The sequence below is a fragment of the Piliocolobus tephrosceles genome, unplaced genomic scaffold (assembly GCF_002776525.5).
Source record: "Piliocolobus tephrosceles isolate RC106 unplaced genomic scaffold, ASM277652v3 unscaffolded_15772, whole genome shotgun sequence".
NCBI lineage: Eukaryota > Metazoa > Chordata > Mammalia > Primates > Cercopithecidae > Piliocolobus > Piliocolobus tephrosceles.
This window is the reverse complement of record NW_022297390.1, coordinates 19,249-39,953: the sequence shown is the minus strand read 5'-3', so window position 1 is coordinate 39,953 and position 20,705 is coordinate 19,249. Positions and strand designations below refer to the sequence as shown.

The following is a 20,705-nucleotide window of genomic DNA, read 5'->3' as shown; positions in this document are numbered from 1 at the left end:
TTTCCTAACTGAATACCCTTGATTTCTTTCTCTTGCCTGATTGCCCTAGCCAGAACTTCCAACACTATGTTGAATAGGAGTGGTGAGAGAGGGCCACTTTTCAAAGGGAATTTTTCCAGTTTTTGCCCATTCAGTATGATATTAGCTGTGGGTTTGTCATAAATAGCTCTTATTATTTTGAGGTACGTTCCATCAATACCGAATTTGTTGAGCGTTTTTAGCATGAAGGGCTGTTGAATTTTGTCAAAAGCCTTTTCTGCGTCTATTGAGATAATCATGTGTTTCTTGTCTTTGGTTCTGTTTATATGCTGGATTACATTTATTGATTTGCAAATGTTGAACCAGCCTTGCATCCCAGGGATGAAGCCCACTTGATCATGGTGGATAAGCTTTTTGATGTGCTGCTGAGTCCGTTTTGCCAATATTTTATTGAGAATTTTTGCATTGATGTTCATTAGGGATATTGGTCTAAAATTTTCTTTTTTGTGTGTCTCTGCCAGGCTTTGTTACCAGGATGATGTCCTTACTCCTTATACGAAAATTAATTCAAGATGGATTAGAGACTTAAATGTTAGACCTAATATCACAAAAACCCTAGAAGAAAACCTAGGTGGTACCATTCAGGACATAGGCATGGGCTAGGACTTCATGTCTAAAACATCAAAAGCAATGGCAGCAAAAGCCAAAATTGACAAATGGGATATGATTAAACTCAAGAGCTTCTGCACAGCAAAAGAAACTACCATCAGGGTGAACAGGCAACCTACAAAATGGGAGAAAATTTTTGCAATCTACTCATCTGACAAAGGGCTAATTTCCAGAATCTACAAAGAACTCCAACAAATTTACAAGAAAAAAAAAACAAACAAACAACCCCATCCAAAAGTGGGGAAAGGATATGAACAGACATTTCTCAAAAGAAGACATTCATACAGCCAACAGATACATGAAAAAATGCTCATCAACACTCGCCATCAGAGAAATGCAAATCAAAACCACAATGAGATACCATCTCACACCAGTTAGAATGGCAATCATTAAAAAATCAGGAAACAACCGGTGCTGGAGAGGATGTGGAGAAATAGGAACACTTTTACACTGTTGGTGGGATTGTAAACTAGTTCAACCATTATGGAAAACTGTATGGCGATTCCTCAAGGATCTAGATCTAGATGTACCATATGACCCAGGATCCCACTACTGGGTATATACCCAAAGGATGATAAATCATGCTGCTATAAAGACACATGCACACGTATGTTTATTGCGGCACTATTCACAATAGCGAAGACTTGGAAACCACCCAAATGTCCATCTGTGACAGACTGGATTTAAAAAATGTGGCACATATACACCATGGATATTATGCAACCATAAAACAGGATGAGTTTGTGTCCTTTGTAGCGACATGGATGCAGCTGGAAACCATCATTCTTAGCAAGATATCACAAGAACAGAAAACCAAACACCGCATGTTCTCCCTCATAGGTGGGATCTGTACAATGACATCACTTGGACTCGGGAAGGGGAACATCACACATTGGGGCCTATCATTGGGGGGAAGGGGGGAGGTATTTGCATTGGGAGTTATACCTGATATAAATTACGAATTGATGGGTGCTGACGAGTTGATGGGTGCAGCACACCAACATGGCACAAGTATACATATGTAACAAGCCTGCACGTTATGCACATGTACCCTAGAACTTAAAGTATAATAATAAAAATAAATAAATAAAAAATAAAAGAAGTAAGAAACGGCAAAGGATGCAGAACCTTTTATCTGAGGGACCAGAGGACAGGTAGAAATGTCATTGAATCAAGGCTTCCTAAATCTTTCTTAAATTCTGCATTCTCATACCTCTTTCTTTCTTTTTTTTTTTGAAGCGGAGTCTCACTCTGTCACCCAGGCTAGAGTGCAGTGGCCGGATCTCGGCTCACTGCAAGCTCCGCCTCCCGAGTTTAAGCCATTCTCCTGCCTCAGCCTCCCGAGTACCTGGGACTACAGGGTCCGCCACCTCGCCCGGCTAGTTTTTTTTTGTATTTTTTTTTAGTAGAGACGGGGTTTCACCAGGTTAGCCAGGATGGTCTCGATCTCCTGGCCTCGTGATCCGCCCGTCTCGGACTCCTAAAGTGGTGGGATTACAGGCTTGAGCCACTGCGCCTGGCCTCTCATACCTCTTTCAATTATCCTGTTATTATCTTCCCCATAGTGTCCATTTCCTCTTAAGTTCTACTCCAGATTGATTTACATTTCAATTTACTCACAATTCACTGTTTTAATTCCTGTGCTCAGTTTACCTTCTTGCCACTGCCAGGTTCTGCCTACTAACAGCTTCATAATTGAATCCATTTTCCCAAGCAGCCCTTTTTAGAACTGACCAAGGATTGGGTATATACCTAGACAGGATGCTTACAAGAGAAAACATTCCCCAAAGACACACATATTTACTTTACAAGCAGTGTAAAGTATCACTTTTTGTGCTTATCTCCATAAAGGTGAGAGAATGCGTTACCTTGTTCCAAGAATGAATGACTTAATTAAGGATTAATCACCCTAATCACCCTTCTATTTGTCAACCTTTTGTTTTTCAAATAATTATTCTATACGTATGACCAATTTGTAATAATTAAAAGTACGGTAAGTATATCTTTCTGAAAATATATTAAAATGTTCAAATATGGAAAATAATAAATAAAATGTTAAAACAGACATAAAAATCATCTTTATGAAATACAAAATCAGTAATGCCCCTTGATTCTGATATGTGTACAATTTGTTTTGGGGAGAAAAGTTAAAAAAATATCCATTGCCATAGTAAAAACAAAGGATCAAAAGATTTTTTAAAGTGACAGGAATAAACTTGTGGCCTGCAGAAAAAGCAACAAAACAACTAATGCTGAAAAATAATTTCTAAGTGGTAAAAAAAAAGTGATTCTAAATGATTTATGACCATATTATTTTGATTTGGAAAGTTTGTTTTCAAGGAAACTGTTTGAATCTTCTCAACTGAGAAGTTTCCACTTATCTTCTACAGAGCTCTCAAGATTTGCCCCAGCAAGTATCTGAGTGACAGCAGGTAGAGTAATACTCCTTCTAGTTAGTATCTGTGGTGATACAAGAAACTCAAGCATTCCTTTAGGAGGGCAGTGGCAGCAACCCCAGGAGCCTAGAAACTCTCACTAGAGACTTTTCAACTGTCAGTGACTCAGGAGAGTGCCTCAGGCTCCTCATGTGCTTATTTAGACTGTAGGCTTCTAGCTAGAGCAAAGTAAATACCCTTCATTGCTGTGTAACCTGTGAATGGTGATCTCTGTCTTTTTACATTATCATGCTTCTTAATTCACACAAGTGTGGTTTGTGGAGATTAAATGTAAACCTCATGTTTGCTACCTAGACATGCAGACTCTTATTTCCAAACCCAAACCTGAAATAGGAATCAGAATATTTTCAGGCTTTTCTTTTCTTTCTTTGTTTCTTTTTTTTTTTTTTTTTTTTTTTCAGATGGCGTCTAGCTCTGTCGCCTAGGCTGGAGTGCGGTGGCACAATCTCGGCTCACTGCAACCTCCGTCTCCTGGGTTCAAGCGATTCTCCTGCCTTAGCCTCTCGAATAGCTGGGATTACAGGCACCTGCCACCATGCCCAGCTAATTTTTGTATTTTCCATAGAGATGGGGGAAAAAAAAAAAAAAGAAAATTGCATGGACATTAAATAACCTTCTTCTGAATGACTTGTGGGTAGACAAAGAAATAAAGGCAGATATCAATAAATTCTTTGAAACTAATGCAAACAAAATTATGACATATAAGAATCTCTGGGGCACAGCTAATGCAGTGTCAAAAGGGAAGTTTATAGCACTGAAAGCCCACATCAAAATGTTAGGAACATCTCAAATTTACAACCTAACATCGCACCTGGAGAAACCAGATGAACAAGAAAAAAACAATCCCAAAGTTAGTGGAAGACAAGCAAGCAACCCCATTAAAAAGTGGACAAAGGACACAAGCAGACACTTTTCAAAAGAAGACATCCATGTGATCAAGACGTATTTGAAAAATATGCTGAATATCACTAATCATTAGAGAAATGCAAATAAAAATCAAATGCAATAACATCTTACATCTGTTAAAATGGTTATTTTAAAAAGTTAAAATAATAACCAACGCTAGTGAGGTTGCAGAAAACAGGTAATGCTTATACACTACTCGTAGTTCAGCCATTGTTGAAAGGCCTGTGGTAATTTCTTAAATAATTTAATACAGAATTATAATTTGACACAATAATTCAGTGGTTGGGTAACACATGGACATGTATGCTTGCTTGTTGCTTGTTAATTTAAGTCCCTTATATATTCTGAGTATAAGAACTTTGTTGGATTCATATTTTGCAAATACTTCTATTCTTTAGGTTGTCTGTTGATTCTTTGATAGTTTCTTTTGCTTTGCAGAAGCTCTTTCGTTTAATTAGGTCTCATTTGTCAAATTTTGCTTTTGTTGCAATTGTTTTTGGCATTCCCCTTCATGAAATCCTTGCCAGAACCTATGTGCAGAATGATATTTCTTAGGTTATCTTCCAGGGAGTTTATATCCATTTTACATTTAAGTCTTTAATTTATTTTGAGTTAATTTTTGTATATAGTATAAGCGATGAATCCAGTTTCAATATTCTGAATAGGGCTAGCCAGTTATCTAAGCATCATTTAGTGAACTGGAGTTTCTTTTCCCATTGCTTCTTTCATTGACTTTGATGAAGATCAGATGGCTGTAAATGAAAGGTATTATTTCTGGGTTCTATATTCTGTTCCATTGATCTGTGTGTCTGTTTTTGTTCTGGAACCATGCTGTTTTGGTTACTATAGTCTTGTAGTATAGGTTAGTTGGGTAGCATAATACCTCAAGCTTGTTTGTTTGTTTGTTTAGAACTGCTTTGAATATTCAGGCTCCATACAAATTTTAGATTTTTTTTCTTAAATTGTGAATAGTGTTAGTAACTTTGTAAAAATAACCTTGAATCTGTAAATCACATTGGGCAGTATGACCATGTTAACAATTTTGATTCTTACTATCCATGAACATAGATTGCATAATTTAATTGCAATGAACATGAGCATAATTTTGTTGTTTGTGTCATCTCTGATATCTTTCAATAGTGTTCTGTATTTCCCATTGTAGAGACATTTCACCACCCTGGTTAGCTGTATTTCTACGTATCTATTCTTTTTGTGGAAATCATGGATAGTATTAGGTTTTTTATTTGGCTCTGACCTTGGAAGTTTTTTGGTGTACAAAAAAAATGCTACTGATTTTTCTGCATTGATTCTGTATCCTGAAATTTGTTGACAATTTTAGCAAATCTGGACAGAGACTATGGGAATCTTTAGGGACAGAATCATATCTTCAACAGAGATAATTTTACTTTCTCTCTTCCTCTTTGGATGGCTTTTATTTTGTTGTTGCCTCATTGCTCTGGCTAAGATTTTTAGTTTTATGTTTAATAAGAGTGGTGAGAGTAGGCATCCTTGTCTTGTTCCAATTCTCAAAGGAAATTCTTCCACCTTTTACCCATTCAGTATGTTGACTGTGGTTTGTAATAAACGTGTGTTGATGGTATGCTTTATTTTGAGGTATGTTTATTCAATGATTAGTTTGTTGAAGGTTCTTAGCATGTAGGGATGGTGCATTTTGTCAAAACCCTATTCTGCATGTATTGAAATGATCATGTGGTTGTTATTATTTCTGTCCATGTGATGAATCACATGTATTGATTTGTGTATGTTGAACCACCCTTGCATCCCAACAATAAAGCCTACTTTATCATGGTGGATTAGATATTTGATATTTGATATGCTGCTGTATTTGTTTGACTAGTGTTTTGTTGAAGATTTTTGCATTTTTGTTCATTAAAGATATTGGCCTGAAGTTTTCCATGTTGTTCTTGTTGTTGTTGTGTCTCTTCCAGGTTTTGATATCACAATATTACTTGTCTCATATAATGAGTTAGGGAAGAGTCTGTCCTTAATATTTTGGAATAGTTTCAGTAGGAATAGTACCAGTTCTTCTTTATACATCTGTTAGAATACTGCATTGTATTCATCTGATCCTGGGACTTTTCTGGTTGGTAGGCTTTTTATTTCTAATTCAGTTTCTAATCTCATTATTATACTATTCAGGAATTCTCTGTGTTCTTGGTTCAGTCTTGGGAGGGTGTATGTTTCCAATGATTTATCCTCTGTATAGAGGTGGTCTGAGGGTTTTATTTTATTATTTCCGTAGGCCTCCTTTAACATTTTTTATTAAATTTATTTGAATATTCTCTCATTTTATCTTTATTGGTCTAGTTAGTAGGCTATCAATGTTATTTATTCTTTCAAACAAAAAAACTCCTGGATCCACTGGTCTTTTGTATGAATTTTTGCATCTTAATTTTCTTCCGTTCAGCTGTGATTTTGGTTACTTCTTGTCTTCCACTAACTTTGGGATTGTTTTTTCCTTGTTCATCTGGTTTCTCCAGGTGCGATGTTAGGTTGTAAATTTGAGATGTTCCTAACATTTTGATGTGGGCTTTCAGTGCTATAAACTTCCCTTTTGACACTGCATTAGCTGTGTCCCAGATTCTTATATGTCATAATTTTGTTTGCATTAGTTTCAAAGAATTTATTGATATCTGCCTTTATTTCTTTGTCTACCCACAAGTCATTCAGAAGAAGGTTATTGAATGTCCATGTAATTTTCTATTTTTGTTGTGCTGTGGTCTGGGAGTGTGTTTGGTATGACTTATTTTTTGTATTTACTGAGGGAGACACTTTAGTAAATCAATGAAAAGACATTAAGATAGAGAGTATAACAATGGTTACCAGAAGCTGGGAATGGTATTTGGGTGAAGGGGGAGTGGGTATGGTTAATGGGTACAAAAAAACACTTAGAAAGAATGAATAAGACCTAGCAGGTGATAGTACAACAGGGTGACCACAGTCAATAATAATTTAATTGTACATTTGAGGTAATTAAAATAATTTAATTGGATTGTTTGTAATATAAAGGATAAATGCTTGAGGAGATGGACACCTCATTCTGCATGATGTGATTATTACACATTGCATGCTTGTATCAAAGCATCTCAGGTACCCCATAAGTATATGCACCCCCTAGGTACCCACAACAATAAAAACTAAAGGAAAATAAAAGTCTCATCCTTTTAATTCAAAAATTGCTGTTTGTATTTTCAAGGATAAAACAAAATTGTTTAATAAACAAGAGCTGTGAAAAATGGTACCTGAAAAATTGTGGAGAAAGCCCTTTACTGATATTGGGAAATTTGACTTGGCTGCCAAAGTTAAAATTCAGATAGATCCATCAAAACCTCTTCTGAACCATAAAAAAAACCTTCAAATATGAAAAGCCTTGGATAAGACATACAATTTTAAATTATATAAAAAGAAGCTTGATTATTCCTTATCCAAGCCTACATAACATTCCACTTCTCCCTGTAAGAAAACAAAACAGTGGAAGACAGAGATTTATACAGGATTTGAGAGTGATTAATAACATAGTCATCCCTTGATACACAGTACTATCAAACCCCCATATGTTGTTGACTGCAATCCCAAATGAAAGTTAGTTCTTCACTGTAAGAAATCTATGTAGTATATTCTTTAGCATTCCTGTAGATAAAGACAGCGATTTCTCCTTTCCTCTACTTTGAAAGACAGACAGTACACATGGACAGTCATATACTGAGAGCCAAAATTATTTTTCATGAATATTAAAGGAAGACATTTCAGATGTAGAATTTCCTAGAAAATTCAACTTGATGTAAAGTATATACATTACTTACTTCTCAGCTCACTGGATAAGCTAGCCTCCGTAGATAATGGAATTTGCATATTACAACAATTAGCTTCAAAGGGATACAAAGTCTCAAAAGAAAACCTTAAGTTCTGTCAAAAACAAGATATTTAAGTAATCTAATATCAGAGGAAGGCCTCTTCATCAATCTGGATAGACTAAAGGGAACATTGGACTTCTCTACGCTAAAAACTAACAAACAATTGGGAGGATTTGGAAGATCGGAAGGGTACCATAGATACTGGATTCAAAAATTCTTCCTACAACTTCAACCTTTATGTGTACTTTTAAAACAAGATAAATCAGACTCCTGGAATGAACATAAAATTAGTTGACATTGGAAGGAATGAAAAGAAGCTTCCTAGAATTAGAGAGGAGTCTCTCCTTAATTTTTTGAAATAGTTTCAGAAAAAAACTGATATCAGTTTTTTATATATCTGATAGAATTTGGCTGTGAATCCTTCTGGTGCAGGGCATTTTTTGTTGTTGGTAGTGTTTTTTTTTTTTTTTACTCATTCACTTAGAGAAGTTGATATTGGTCCATTGAGGGTGTTAACGTCTTCCTGCTTTAACCATGGAGATTGTGTGTTTTCAGGAATTTATCCATTTCTCCTACATTTTCTAATTGGTGTGTATGGAGTTGTTCATAGTAGTCTCTACGAATCTTTTGTATTTCTGTGAGATCAGTTGTAATATAGCATTTGTTAATTTTTATTGTGGTTATTTGGATCCCGTCTTTTTCTTTGTTAACCTAGCTGGGAATCTATCAATCTTAAATATTTTCTGAATAACCAAATCTTGGTTTCATTGACCTATTGCATGAATGTTTGCATCTGAAATTCATTAAGCTCTTCTCTAATTTATTTCTTTTCTTCTGCTAGCTTTGGGGTTGGTTTGTTCTCTTTTTTCTAGTTCCTTTAGGTGAAAAGTTAGATAGTTAATATGACATTTTTCTATCTTCTTGATGGAGGAATCTTAGGGCTATAAACCTTCCTCTTAACACTGCTTTGGCTGTATCCCAGAGATTTTGGTAAGTTGTGCCCATCTTTTCATTAATTTAAAATACTTTTAAATTTCGGCCTTAATTTCAATGTTCACTCAAGAGTTATTCTGGAGAAAGTTCTTTAATTTCCATGTATTCGTGTCTTTATGAGAAATCATCGTAATATTGGCTTCTATTTTTATTTCACTGTGGTTTGAGATTGTGCTAGATATTTTATTTTTAAAAATGCAGTGGAAAGGGAACACTTCTACACTGCTGGATGGAATGTAAACTAGTACAACCACAATGGAAAAAGTGTGGTGATCCTTTAAAGAACTACAAGTAGAACTAAGAGGAAGCTAAGCTGTGAGGATGCAAAGGCGTAACAATGACAAAATGGACTGGGAGCTCGGGGGGAAAGGAAGAAACAGGGGTGAGGGACAAAAGACCACAAATTGGCTTCAGTGTATGCTGCTCAAGAGATGAGTGCTCCAAAATTTCACAGATCACCACTAAAGAACTTACTAATGTAACCAAATACTACCTGTTCCCCCAAAACTTATGGAAATAAAAAGTTAAAAATAAATAAATAAAATAAAATTTAAAAAATTAGTGAGACTTGCTTTATGACTGAGCATGTGATCTATCTTAGAATATATTCTGTGTGCACATGAGAGGAATGTATATTCTGTGGTTGTTGGATGGAGTGTTCTGTAGATGCCTATTTTGTCCAAGGGGTCAAGTGTTGAGTTGAAGTCCACAGTTTCATTGTTAGTTTTCTGCCTTGATTATCTGTCTAACATTGTCAGTGGGGAGTTGAAATCTCCCACTATTTTTATGTGGTTGTCTAAATCTTTTGATAGGCCAAGAAGAACTGGTTTTATGTATCTGGGAGCGCCAATGTTGGGTGCATATATATTTAGGATACTTAAGGCTTCTTGTTAGGTTGTACCTTTATTATGTAATGTTCTTCATTCTTCTTCTTTTTTTATTATTTTTTTATTATACTTTAAGTTCTAGGGTACATGTGCATAACGTGCAGGTTTGTTACATATGTATACTTGTGCCATGTTGGTGTGCTGCACCCATCAACTCGTCAGCACCCATCAATTCATCATTTATATCATGTATAACTCCCCAGTGCAATCCTTCCCCCCTCCCCCCTCCCCATGATAGGCCCCAGTGTGTGATGTTCCCCTTCCCGAGTCCAAGTGATCTCATTGTTCAGTTCCCACCTATGAGTGAGAACATGCAGTGTTTGGTTTTCTCTTCTTGTGATAGTTTGCTAAGAATGATGGTTTCCAGCTGCATCCATGTCCCTACAAAGGACTCAAACTCATCCTTTTTTATGGCTGCATAGTATTCCATGGTGTATATGTGCCACATTTTCTTAATCCAGTCTGTCACAGATGGACATTTGGGTTAATTCCAAGTCTTTGCTATTGTAAATAGTGCCACCAATTTTTACTGATTTAAAGTCTGTTTTATCTGATATAAGAGTAGCTACTCCTGTGCTTTATTGTTGCATGTTAGACATTTATCCATCATTTTACTTTGTATGGCATTACATGTTAGATGAATTTCTTGAAGACAACATGACAACATGTGGTTGGGTCTTATCTTTTTGTCCAGGCTGCCACGCTGTGTTTTTCAAGTGGGTTGTTTAGCCCATTTACATTCAAGGTTAGTATTAATGTGTGTGATCTTGATCATATCATCCTGCTGTTAGCTGGTTGCTATGTAGACTTGATTGCATAGTTACTTTTTAGTGCCTGTGGGCTATGTATTTAATTGTGTTGTTGAGTAGCACATGTCATTATTTTGATTGCACATTTAGCACTCCCTTAAGGACTTCTTATAAGGCTGGTCTTATTGAAACTTATTATCTTAGCATTTACTTGTCTGGGAAGGATTTTATTACTTCTTCACTTATGAAGTTGATGGGCTGTGGAACGCTTGGTTGGAATTTCTCTCCATTAAGGATGCTGAAGAAAAGCCTCCAATCTCCCCTGGCTTGTAAGGTTTCTACTGAGAGGTCTGCTGCTAGCCTAATGATGTTCCCTCTGTAAATGATCTGCCTTTTTTTCTAAGTGCTTTTAATAGGTTTTTTTCTTTTGCAATGATTTTGGTGAATCTGACCACTATGTGCCTTGGAGATGGCTCTCTTGAATGGTATGTAGCTGAGGTTCTCTGTATTTATTGCATTTTCATTTCAACCTCTCTAGCAATATTAGTGAAATTTTCATGGGCTACATCTTCAAATATATTTTCTAAGTTGCTTATTCTCTCTCTTTCTCTCCCAGGAATGCAAATGAGTTACAGGTTTGGTCTCTGCATCATCCTATATTTCTTGGAGGTTTTGTTCAACTTTGTCAACCCATTTTCTTTATTTTTGTCTAACTAGGTTTATTCAAAAAACTGATTTTCGATCCCTGATATTCTTTCCTCAGCTTCATGTATACTGATGTTAATACTCCTGATTGTATTATAGAATTATTGTAGTGAATTTTTCAGCTCAAGAAATTCAGTTTCTGTCTTTCTTAAAAATGGTTATTTCATCTTTCAGCTCTTAAATTGTTTTACTGGATTGCTTGGCTTCCTTAGATTGAGTTTCAATTCCTCCTCACTCTCAATGAGCTTCCTTGCTATCCAGATTCTGAATTCCATATAAGGCATTTCAGACAATTCAGACTGGATAATCGCTATTACTGAGCTCATTTAAAGGTAAGCGGACCCTCTGGTTTTTTGAATCACCAGAGTTTTGCTGATTCTGTGAGGGTTGGTGTTCCTTTAACTGTGGTGTAAATTGAGTAGTTAGCTTCATTTCTGAAAGTTTCAGAGGGCTAAGGTTCTGTTCAGGGTCTTTGCTAGTCCTGGTCTAGTGGTTAGCTAAGGCTAGAGTGTCTCAGAGAGGGATGGGGAGTCCCAGGGACTAGGCTTTGCTAGGCTTTGCTATAGCTGTTCCATGCATAAAAGTCCATGCTTGCTTTAGCTCCATCTTTGTCTAATCTGCAGGGAGATTCATCTGCCAGCCCAAACATCTATGCCCATCCTCAAGTACAACTTTAAAAGTATTGAATATATAAATAATAACTGAATAGCTACTAATCTTCTCAAAACCTTTTAAAGAAATATGTGAAGCAGAATTTTATTATATTTCAATAAACATATTTGATTTTCTACCTTTTGACTCATCATATTGATATACACTGCTTTTGCACAGCCTCTGCTGAATGACTGAATAGCATGTAAATATCTATTTCCTCTGTATGGGTATTTTTCTCAACTCTTTACATTCTTAACTCCTATTCATTCTTAAGGTCTCAATTTACACGTTAGTTTTTTTAAAAATTATTGCCCTACCTCCCCTCTGCAACGGGGTCAGGTTTTTCTACTATGATATGCTAGAACACTATGCATTTCCTGTAACAAAAGAAATATAAGTAATTAATTTCCTATTCACCAACCATAGGTTAAACATCAATGAGAAAGTGCAAGAAATACTTGGCATTTTGCTGATAAAACATGATGAAGACTGATTTTCAATAATATAAATGAAGAAAGTTTTACATAGAATTAAAAAGAGGCAATTAGAAGTAGAATCTGTTTCATATTATTAACATTTTTAGTCTAAGATATATCATGCTGAGGATGGGCAAGATAGGAAAGCAAGCAATTAATATTCTTGACTGTAATAAGTCATTGTAGTGTATGAAATATAAATTATATATAACAGTTCAGTTCTGTGCTACACAAAGATAATTGGTGAATTTATGGAGCTTTCTTCTAAAAGCCTCATAATATAACTCAGCAAAGACAAGATAAAATTTTAACAAAAGATAGGCATTAATTTTTACAAAATTTGGACCTTCAGAAATTACTCAAAGGCACTATTAAGGCAACGGCATCATTGAAATATACGTACACTTACTGTTATATGTACATCACTTACTGTTTTATGTACATCAGCCAATCTGGTAGAGAGTAGGAAAATATATCTGACACAGCCAAAACCATATTTATCTCAAATACTCAAAAATGATTATAACAAAATTCACACACAGAAAATTATAATATTATGTATAAAAAGATTAATAACTACATTGGCACATGGGTACTTTCATGGGGATATGGAAAATTAAAGATAACAAAATCACTAAATTTAACCTCATTATATTTGAGGAAAATATAATAGAATGGGGCCTAATTTAGTACTAGTCAACAAGAACTGTTGAGGTAAACTGACACTTATGAAACACCGTATTGTGAGTCTGGGTTAAATAAAGATGTTTCAGAGTACTTAAAAGATTACAGTCTAGTAGGGGAGAAAAACTGACAATCTCAATCATAACCTTTTTTGATGATCAATAATGAATAAGGCTTTTTTCAGGTGTCATTTTCTCCCTTTCTTCCTTCTATAAATAACCATGAGACATGAGTGTCAAATCCTCCCTTCTGTAAATGAGAAAACAGGCTGAGATTGGTTAGGCAACTAAGCTAATAAGTAGCAAGGCAAGAATCATACCTAGGTCTGACTCCAAACCTGACTCCAAAACCATTTCTCTTTTTATTCACTCTGACTATACATTACTTATGCTATATAAGTTAGATGAGAATTCCGTTCTGACTATATGTTACTTATGTTACACAATTTTAGATGAGACTGCCATTCTTGATGTTGCAGACATCCTCCTATCACCTGGAAAATCCAGGTAACCTATAGTAGGATAGGATTCATATGAAGTGCTGCAATATTCTGAATAGGACCTCAGAAGATGTGTATGTACTGAGATTTGTCCATTTCTTCTAGGCATTCCAGTTTGTTAGTTTATAATTATTTATAATATTCCCTGATAATCTTTGTGTTTCTGTGGCATTTGTTATGATGTCTCCTTGAATATTTTCTTGAATATTCTAGCTGGTGGTTTATCAATTTTGTTTATCAAAAAGATAAACAAAGATAATCAACTTTTTGTTTTACTGATACTCTATTGATTTTTTGGTCTCTATTTCATTTAGTTCTGCTTTGATATTTATTATTTTGTTTCGTGTACTCATTTGGGGTTTGGTTTGTTCTTGCTTTTCTACTTCTTTGAGGTGTATTGTTAGATTGTTTATTTAAAAAAAAAATTTTTTTTCAGATAAGATGTTTCTCTGTTGCCCAGGCTGGAGTGCAGCAGTGCAATCACGGCTTACTGCAGCTTCGACTTCCTAGGCTCAAGTGATCCTCCCACATCTTCCTTCCAAGCAGCTGGGACTTTAGTTGTGTACCACTACTCCCAGATAATTTTCTTATTTTTATTTTTGTAAAGAAAGGGTCTTGCTTTTCTTCCCAAGCTGGCCTCAAACTCCTGGGTTCAAGAAATCCTCCCACTGATGTAAAGGACCTCTTCAAGGAGAACTACAAACAACTGCTCAGTGAAATAAAATAGGACACAAACAAATGGAAGAACATACCATGCGTGAAAATGGCCATACTGCCCAAAGTTATTTATAGATTCAATGCCATCCCCATCAAGCTACCAATGAGTTTCTTCACAGAATTGGAAAAAACGGCTTTAAAGTTCATATGGAACCAAAAAAGAGCCCGTATTGCCAAGAAAATCCTAATTCAAAAGAACAAAGCTGGTGGCATCACGCTACCTGACTTCAAACTATACTACAAGGTTACAGTAACCAAACAGCATGGTACTGGTACCAAAACAGAGATATAGACCAATGGAACAGAACAGAGTCCTCAGAAATAATACCACACATCTACAGCCATCTGATCTTTGACAAACCTGAGAGAAAAAAGAAATGGGGAAAGGATTCCCTATTTAATAAATGGTGCTGGGAAAATTGGCTAGCCATAAGTAGAAAGCTGAAACTGGACCCTTTCCTTACTCCTTATATGAAGATTAATTCAAGATGGATTAGAGACTTAAATGTTAGACCCAATACCATAAAAACCCTAGAAGAAAACCTAGGTAGTACCATTCAGGACATAGGCATGGGCAAGGACTTCATGTCTAAAACACCAAAAGCAACGGCAACAAAAGCCAAAATTGACAAATGGGATATGATTAAACTAAAGAGCTTCTGCACAGCAAAAGAAACTACCATCAGAGTGAATAGGCAACCTACAGAATGGGAGAAAATTTTTGCAATCTACTCATCTGACAAAGGGCTGATATCCAGAACCTACAAAGAACTCAAACAAATTTACAAGAAAAAAACAACCTCATCAAAAAGTGGGCAAAGGATATGAACAGACATTTCTCAAAAGAAGACATTCATACAGCCAACAGACACATGAAAAAATGCTCATCATCACTGGCCATCAGAGAAATGCAAATCAAACCACAATGAGATACCATCTCACACCAGTTAGAATGGCAATCATTAAAAAGTCAGGAAACAACAGGTGCTGGAGAGCATGTGGAGAAATAGGAACACTTTTACACTGTTGGTGGGATTGTAAACTAGTTCAACCATTATGGAAAACAGTATGGCGATTCCTCAAGGATCTAGAACTAGATGTACCATACGACCCAGCCATCCCACTACTGGGTATATACCCAAAGGATTATAAATCATGCTGCTATAAAGACACATGCACACATATGTTTATTGCGGCACTATTCACAATAGCAAAGACTTGGAATCAACCCAAATGTCCATCTGTGACAGACTGGATTAAGAAAATGTGGCACATATACACCATGGAATATTATGCAGCCATAAAAAAGGATGAGTTCAGCCGGGTGCGGTGGCTCAAGCCTGTAATCCCAGCACTTTGGGAGGCTGACACGGGTGGATCACAAGGTCAGGAGATCGAGACCATCCTGGCTAACATGGTGAAACCCCGTCTCTACTAAAAATACAAAAAACTAGCCGGGCGAGGTGGCGGGAGTCTGTAGTCCCAGCTACTCGGGAGGCTGAGGCAGGAGAATGGCCTAAACCCCGGAGGCGGAGCTTGCAGTGAGCTGAGATCCGGCCACTGCACTCCAGCCCCGGCGACAGAGCAAGACTCCGTCTCAAAAAAAAAAAAAAAAAAAAAAGGATGAGTTCATGCCCTTTGCAGGGACATGGATGAAGCTGGAAAGCATCATTCTCAGCAAATTAACACAAGAACAGAAAACCCAATACTGCATGTTCTCACTCACAAGTGGGAGTTGAACAATGAGAACACATGGACACAGGGAGAAGAATGTCAGACACTGGGACCTGTCAGAGAATGGGGGGAGGGGTAGCATTAGAGAAATACCTAATGTAGATGATGGGTTGATAGGTGCAGCAAACCACCATGGCACATGTATGCCTATGTGACAAACCTGTATGTTCTGCACATGAAAAGTATAAAAATAAATAAATAGAAAATGAAATTCAAAATTGCCACAGTACATTATCTACAAAACATCTTACATTTATATTTGTCCAATTGTCTTAATATTATCTTTTTTAAAAATCTTACTTTTCCAATTTGAGATCACACATTGAATTGAGTTATCATGGGTCTTTATTCACCTTTAATCTGGAGCAGTTCCTTAGCCTGTCACTGGCATTAATTCTTTGACATTTTTGAATAATACAGGCCCTTAATTGTGTAAGATGTTTACAAATTCAGTTTTGTCTGATGATTTCTTATAATTAGATTCAGGTGATTCATTTTTGTCAGAGACATCACAGATTTGTTGCTCAGATTAATGTTGGCTATTTGATTATGATGGTGTCTACCATATATCTGTACTCTACAGGTAATATTCCCCACTCTTGAAATTAATAAATGGTAGGTGAAGAGATATTTTGAGACTACAAATATTCTGTTTGTCAAACTTTTGTCCAGTGGTTTTAGGATCCATTGATGAGCTATGTATGAATTAAGTATTATTTTGATGGTTGCAAAACAATGACTTTCTAAATCCATTATAGATCTGACTATATATATAATGATATCATTTTATATGTGTGTGTGTGTATGTGTGTGTGTGTGTCTATATATATAATATATATATAATGTTGTTCTAGGACCTGCTGCTTCTAGGATCGCTTAGTGAACAAAATTATAAAACATTTTTGGGGGATATTGGAAGAGCTTTCCTTACCGTAGTCTCATTACTTATATACCCCCCTCCAGTTCCCTGCCAGCCATACTAACTCACAGAAGCATGTCCTTGCCTTCTTCACTGTAGCTTCTTCTAACTGGAATTCCCTTATTTAATGGCCTGTCTGGAAAACACATAACTCTCCATTTGTCGTTTTCAGCATCATCTCTTCTCTTCTCTAAAGTTTTTTAAGATCCCCTCCTTAGCACTGGACATTCCCTTCTTTAATTTCCCTGCTGTACCCAAAGCAGACATGATTTCAGCATTTAGGAAACTTTATTGCACTTGTCCATTTACATGTCCTAATTTTCCAGTAACATAAAGGCAAGAAGCAAATATTACCATTTTAGTAAGACCAACAGTTAGAGAAGGAAATAAAAGTAGAAAGAGTAACTAAATGAGTCAATAAATTCCCCAGTTGTTTTTCTGCTTGCCTGCTGGTGCTTGATTTCACCCAACTAATAGAAACACCACCACCACCACACACACACACACACACACACACACACACACACACACACACATTAACCTTGCAAACCTTGCAGAAGGTCCTCCTAAAACTTTCCTGGACAGACCCAGCCCCCAAAAGTTTTCTCCAAGTACTGGGCCACAGCCAGGGTCAGATGATCATTAAAGGGTCCAGCCACAACCTGGATGCCTAGAGGAAGTCCTTTGACATTCAGCCCCAGTGGGCATTGGGTCACAGGCAAACCCAGGACATTGAAGACACCTAAAGAAAACAAACAAAAGAAGTGAGAAATCAAGACCTGTTCCTGAAAACATATTTCTTCATTTATTTTGTCAATAATGAAGACAATAGATGAAAACATATAATTACAATTTACTATCTACTTAGGACTTAATGATATTTAGGAACTTCACCTGTGCTAAATATTTGACATTACAACATACTAGTGATATAGAAGCTATTAATTATCACTATTTTTCTGATGAAATAACTGAAGAATAGAGAAGTTAGATAACACATCCATGATCACTTGGCTAGCAAAAGCTGTAATTGAGATCTGAATACAGAAAGTATGAATAATAGCCTAAAGCTATTTCCCATGATATTATTCTAACTTGTTTTCCATAGCACTTTCAGAAAAATCAGAGTAAATTATAAAGTAGAATAATATATTCTTAAACATATGCATTTTCTTTTAAGTCATAAACATTTTGTAATATCACTTCACACTAATCTAGAGTTGTGATTTGTCATTATTTACCTCATTCATGCTGTTATAAAACTTTATTGCAGCATAATTTATATAAAATAAGATTCTGCATTTCAAATGTACAGTTTAATGATTGCTAGTAAATTTACAGAATTGTGCAAGCATCACCACAATCTAGTTAGAGAACATTTTTATCATTCACTCCAAAAACTCCACACCAATCAGCAATTACTCTCCATTTCTCTATTTCCCCAATCCCTAGTATCCAGTAATTTAACTTTTATCTATATAGATTTCCTATTCTGAACACTTTCTAGAAATTGCATTATATAATATGTAACATTTTGTGTCTGATTTCTTCCATTCTGCACAATGTTTTCAAGGCTTATATAAATGATTCTTTTATGGACAAAGACTATTCCATTGAATAAATATACCAAATTTTGATTATCTATTCACCAGTTACTGGACAGTTGGACTAAGACTTTTGGCTATTACTAATTATGCTGCAAAAATCAGCAATATAATTACACAATTGTTTATAAGTCTTTGTATGAATATTTGTTTTCATTTCTTGAGCATATATATACATGTATAGGTGAATGAAATAGTTGAGTCTTATGACAAATTTACATTTAACATTTTAAGAAAATGCCAAACTCTTTTCCAAAGAGTCTGCACGAATTTAACAATAGCCTTACCAGAAATGTATCAGGGTTCCAGTTACTCCACATGCTCATTAACCCTTATCCTTTTTGTTTATAACTATTTTAGTGAATGTGCATTGATAACTCCTTGTGCTTTTAATATGCATTTCCCTAATGAACAATTACATTGAACATTCTCTCATGCACTTATGGGCAATTAGTATGTTTTCTTTAGGGAAATGTCTATTGAAATCCATTGTGCATTTTAAGTTGGGTTATTGTCTTATTATTGCGTTGTAAAAGATTTTCATATGTTTGGAATATAAATCCCCAGTCGTTATATAATTTGCAAATATTTTCCCCTGGTCAGTGTCTTTTCTTTTATTATTGAAGCTATATTTTGAAATAGTTTTATTTTTTTTTAAATTTTGGCAAACACTAATTTATCATGTTTTCTTTTGTTGCCTGTGCTTCTGAAGCTGTATCTAGGAAGCCTTTTATCTCAAGGTTATGAAGATGTACTCATGTTTTCTTATAACAATATTAGAATTTTAGCTTTTACATTTAGGTCTCCTATTTATTTTACATTAGTTTTTGTATACGTTGTGTGTGTGGCAAGGCTCCAACTTTCTTCTTTTGCATGTAGATACCCAGTTGTCCTAGAACCATTTGATGAAAAGACTATTAATTCTTCACTGAACTGTATTGAAACCTTTTAATAAAGGTTTACTTTTTACTTTATTAAAAGTAAATTGAGAGGAAAGTAAAGAGAGTGATGTCAGCAAGATAATAAACTAGGAGTTCTCCAGTTCCAGTCCCCCTCACAGAAATCCAACTACCAACTATTCACAGATAAGAATACTTTCATGAATATCCCTGAATTTGGGAGATAGCCCCTCCAGCCACAGAACAGATAACGGCTGCATTCAAAGGGTAAGAGGAATGGTTTCACTTCCTATCACCCTCTCTCAAGCTGTAAGGCTGCCACAGAAGATTCTCCTGGGCTCATGTTTCTGCAGGGGAAAAGAGAGTTGTAAACATATATCCAGCTTCCTCATTGTTGTGAGGTGCTTTACAGGAAGCTCACTCCTGTCTCACTCCATGACAAACATTGGGAATACCAGCAGGGCTAGGGCACCTGAGGTTAGTTAGAAACGAAGAAAAGGGGTGGGGCACATTAATTTTGATTTTGAATCCTGAGACTTTGCTGAAGTTGCTTATCAGCTTAAGAAGATTTTGGGCTGAGACTATGGGGTTTTCTAAATACACAATCATGTCATCTGCAAACAGGGACAATTTGACTTCTTCTTTTCCTAACTGAATACCCGTGATTTCTTTCTCTTGCCTGATTGCCCTAGCCAGAACTTCCAACACTATGTTGAATAGGAGTGGTGAGAGAGGGCATCCCTGTCTTGTGCCAGTTTTCAAAGGGAATTTTTCCAGTTTTTGCCCATTCAGTATGATATTAGCTGTGGGTTTGTCATAAATAGCTCTTATTATTTTGAGATACGTTCCATCAATACCGAATTTATTGAGCGTTTTTAGCATGAAGGGCTGCTGAATTTTGTCAAAAGCCTTTTCTGCATCTATTGAGATAATCATGTGGTTCTTGTCTTTGGTTCTGTTTATATCCTGGATTATGTTGATTGATTTGCAAATGTTGAACCAGCCTTGCAACCCAGGGATGAAGCCCACTTGATCATGGTGGATAAGCTTTTTGATGTGCTGCTGAATCCGGTTTGCCAGTATTTTATTGAGGATTTTTGCATCGATGTTCATCAGGGAGATTGGTCTAAAATTCTCTTTTTTTGTTGTGTCTCTGCCAGGCTTTGGTATCAGGATGATGTTGGCCTCCTAAAATGAGTTAGGGAGGATTCCCTCTTTTTCTATTGATTGGAATAGTTTCAGAAGGAATGGTACCAGCTCCTCCTTGTACCTCTGGTAGAATTCAGCTGTGAATCCATCT

At 36.0% G+C, this 20,705-nt stretch overlaps 1 long non-coding RNA gene across 1 annotated transcript in view; it reads right to left on the bottom strand.

Moving 5' to 3' along the window:
- Positions 1-17,171: 17,171 nt before the first annotated feature.
- LOC113220887 overlaps positions 17,172-20,705 on the bottom strand; it is a 22,603-nt gene continuing 19,069 nt past the window's right edge. The window contains exons 3-4 of the long non-coding RNA XR_003307558.1: positions 17,797-17,801; positions 17,172-17,644 (exon numbers count right to left, since the gene is read on the bottom strand). This is a non-coding gene — a long non-coding RNA (uncharacterized LOC113220887). The remainder of the gene's footprint in view (positions 17,645-17,796; positions 17,802-20,705) is intronic.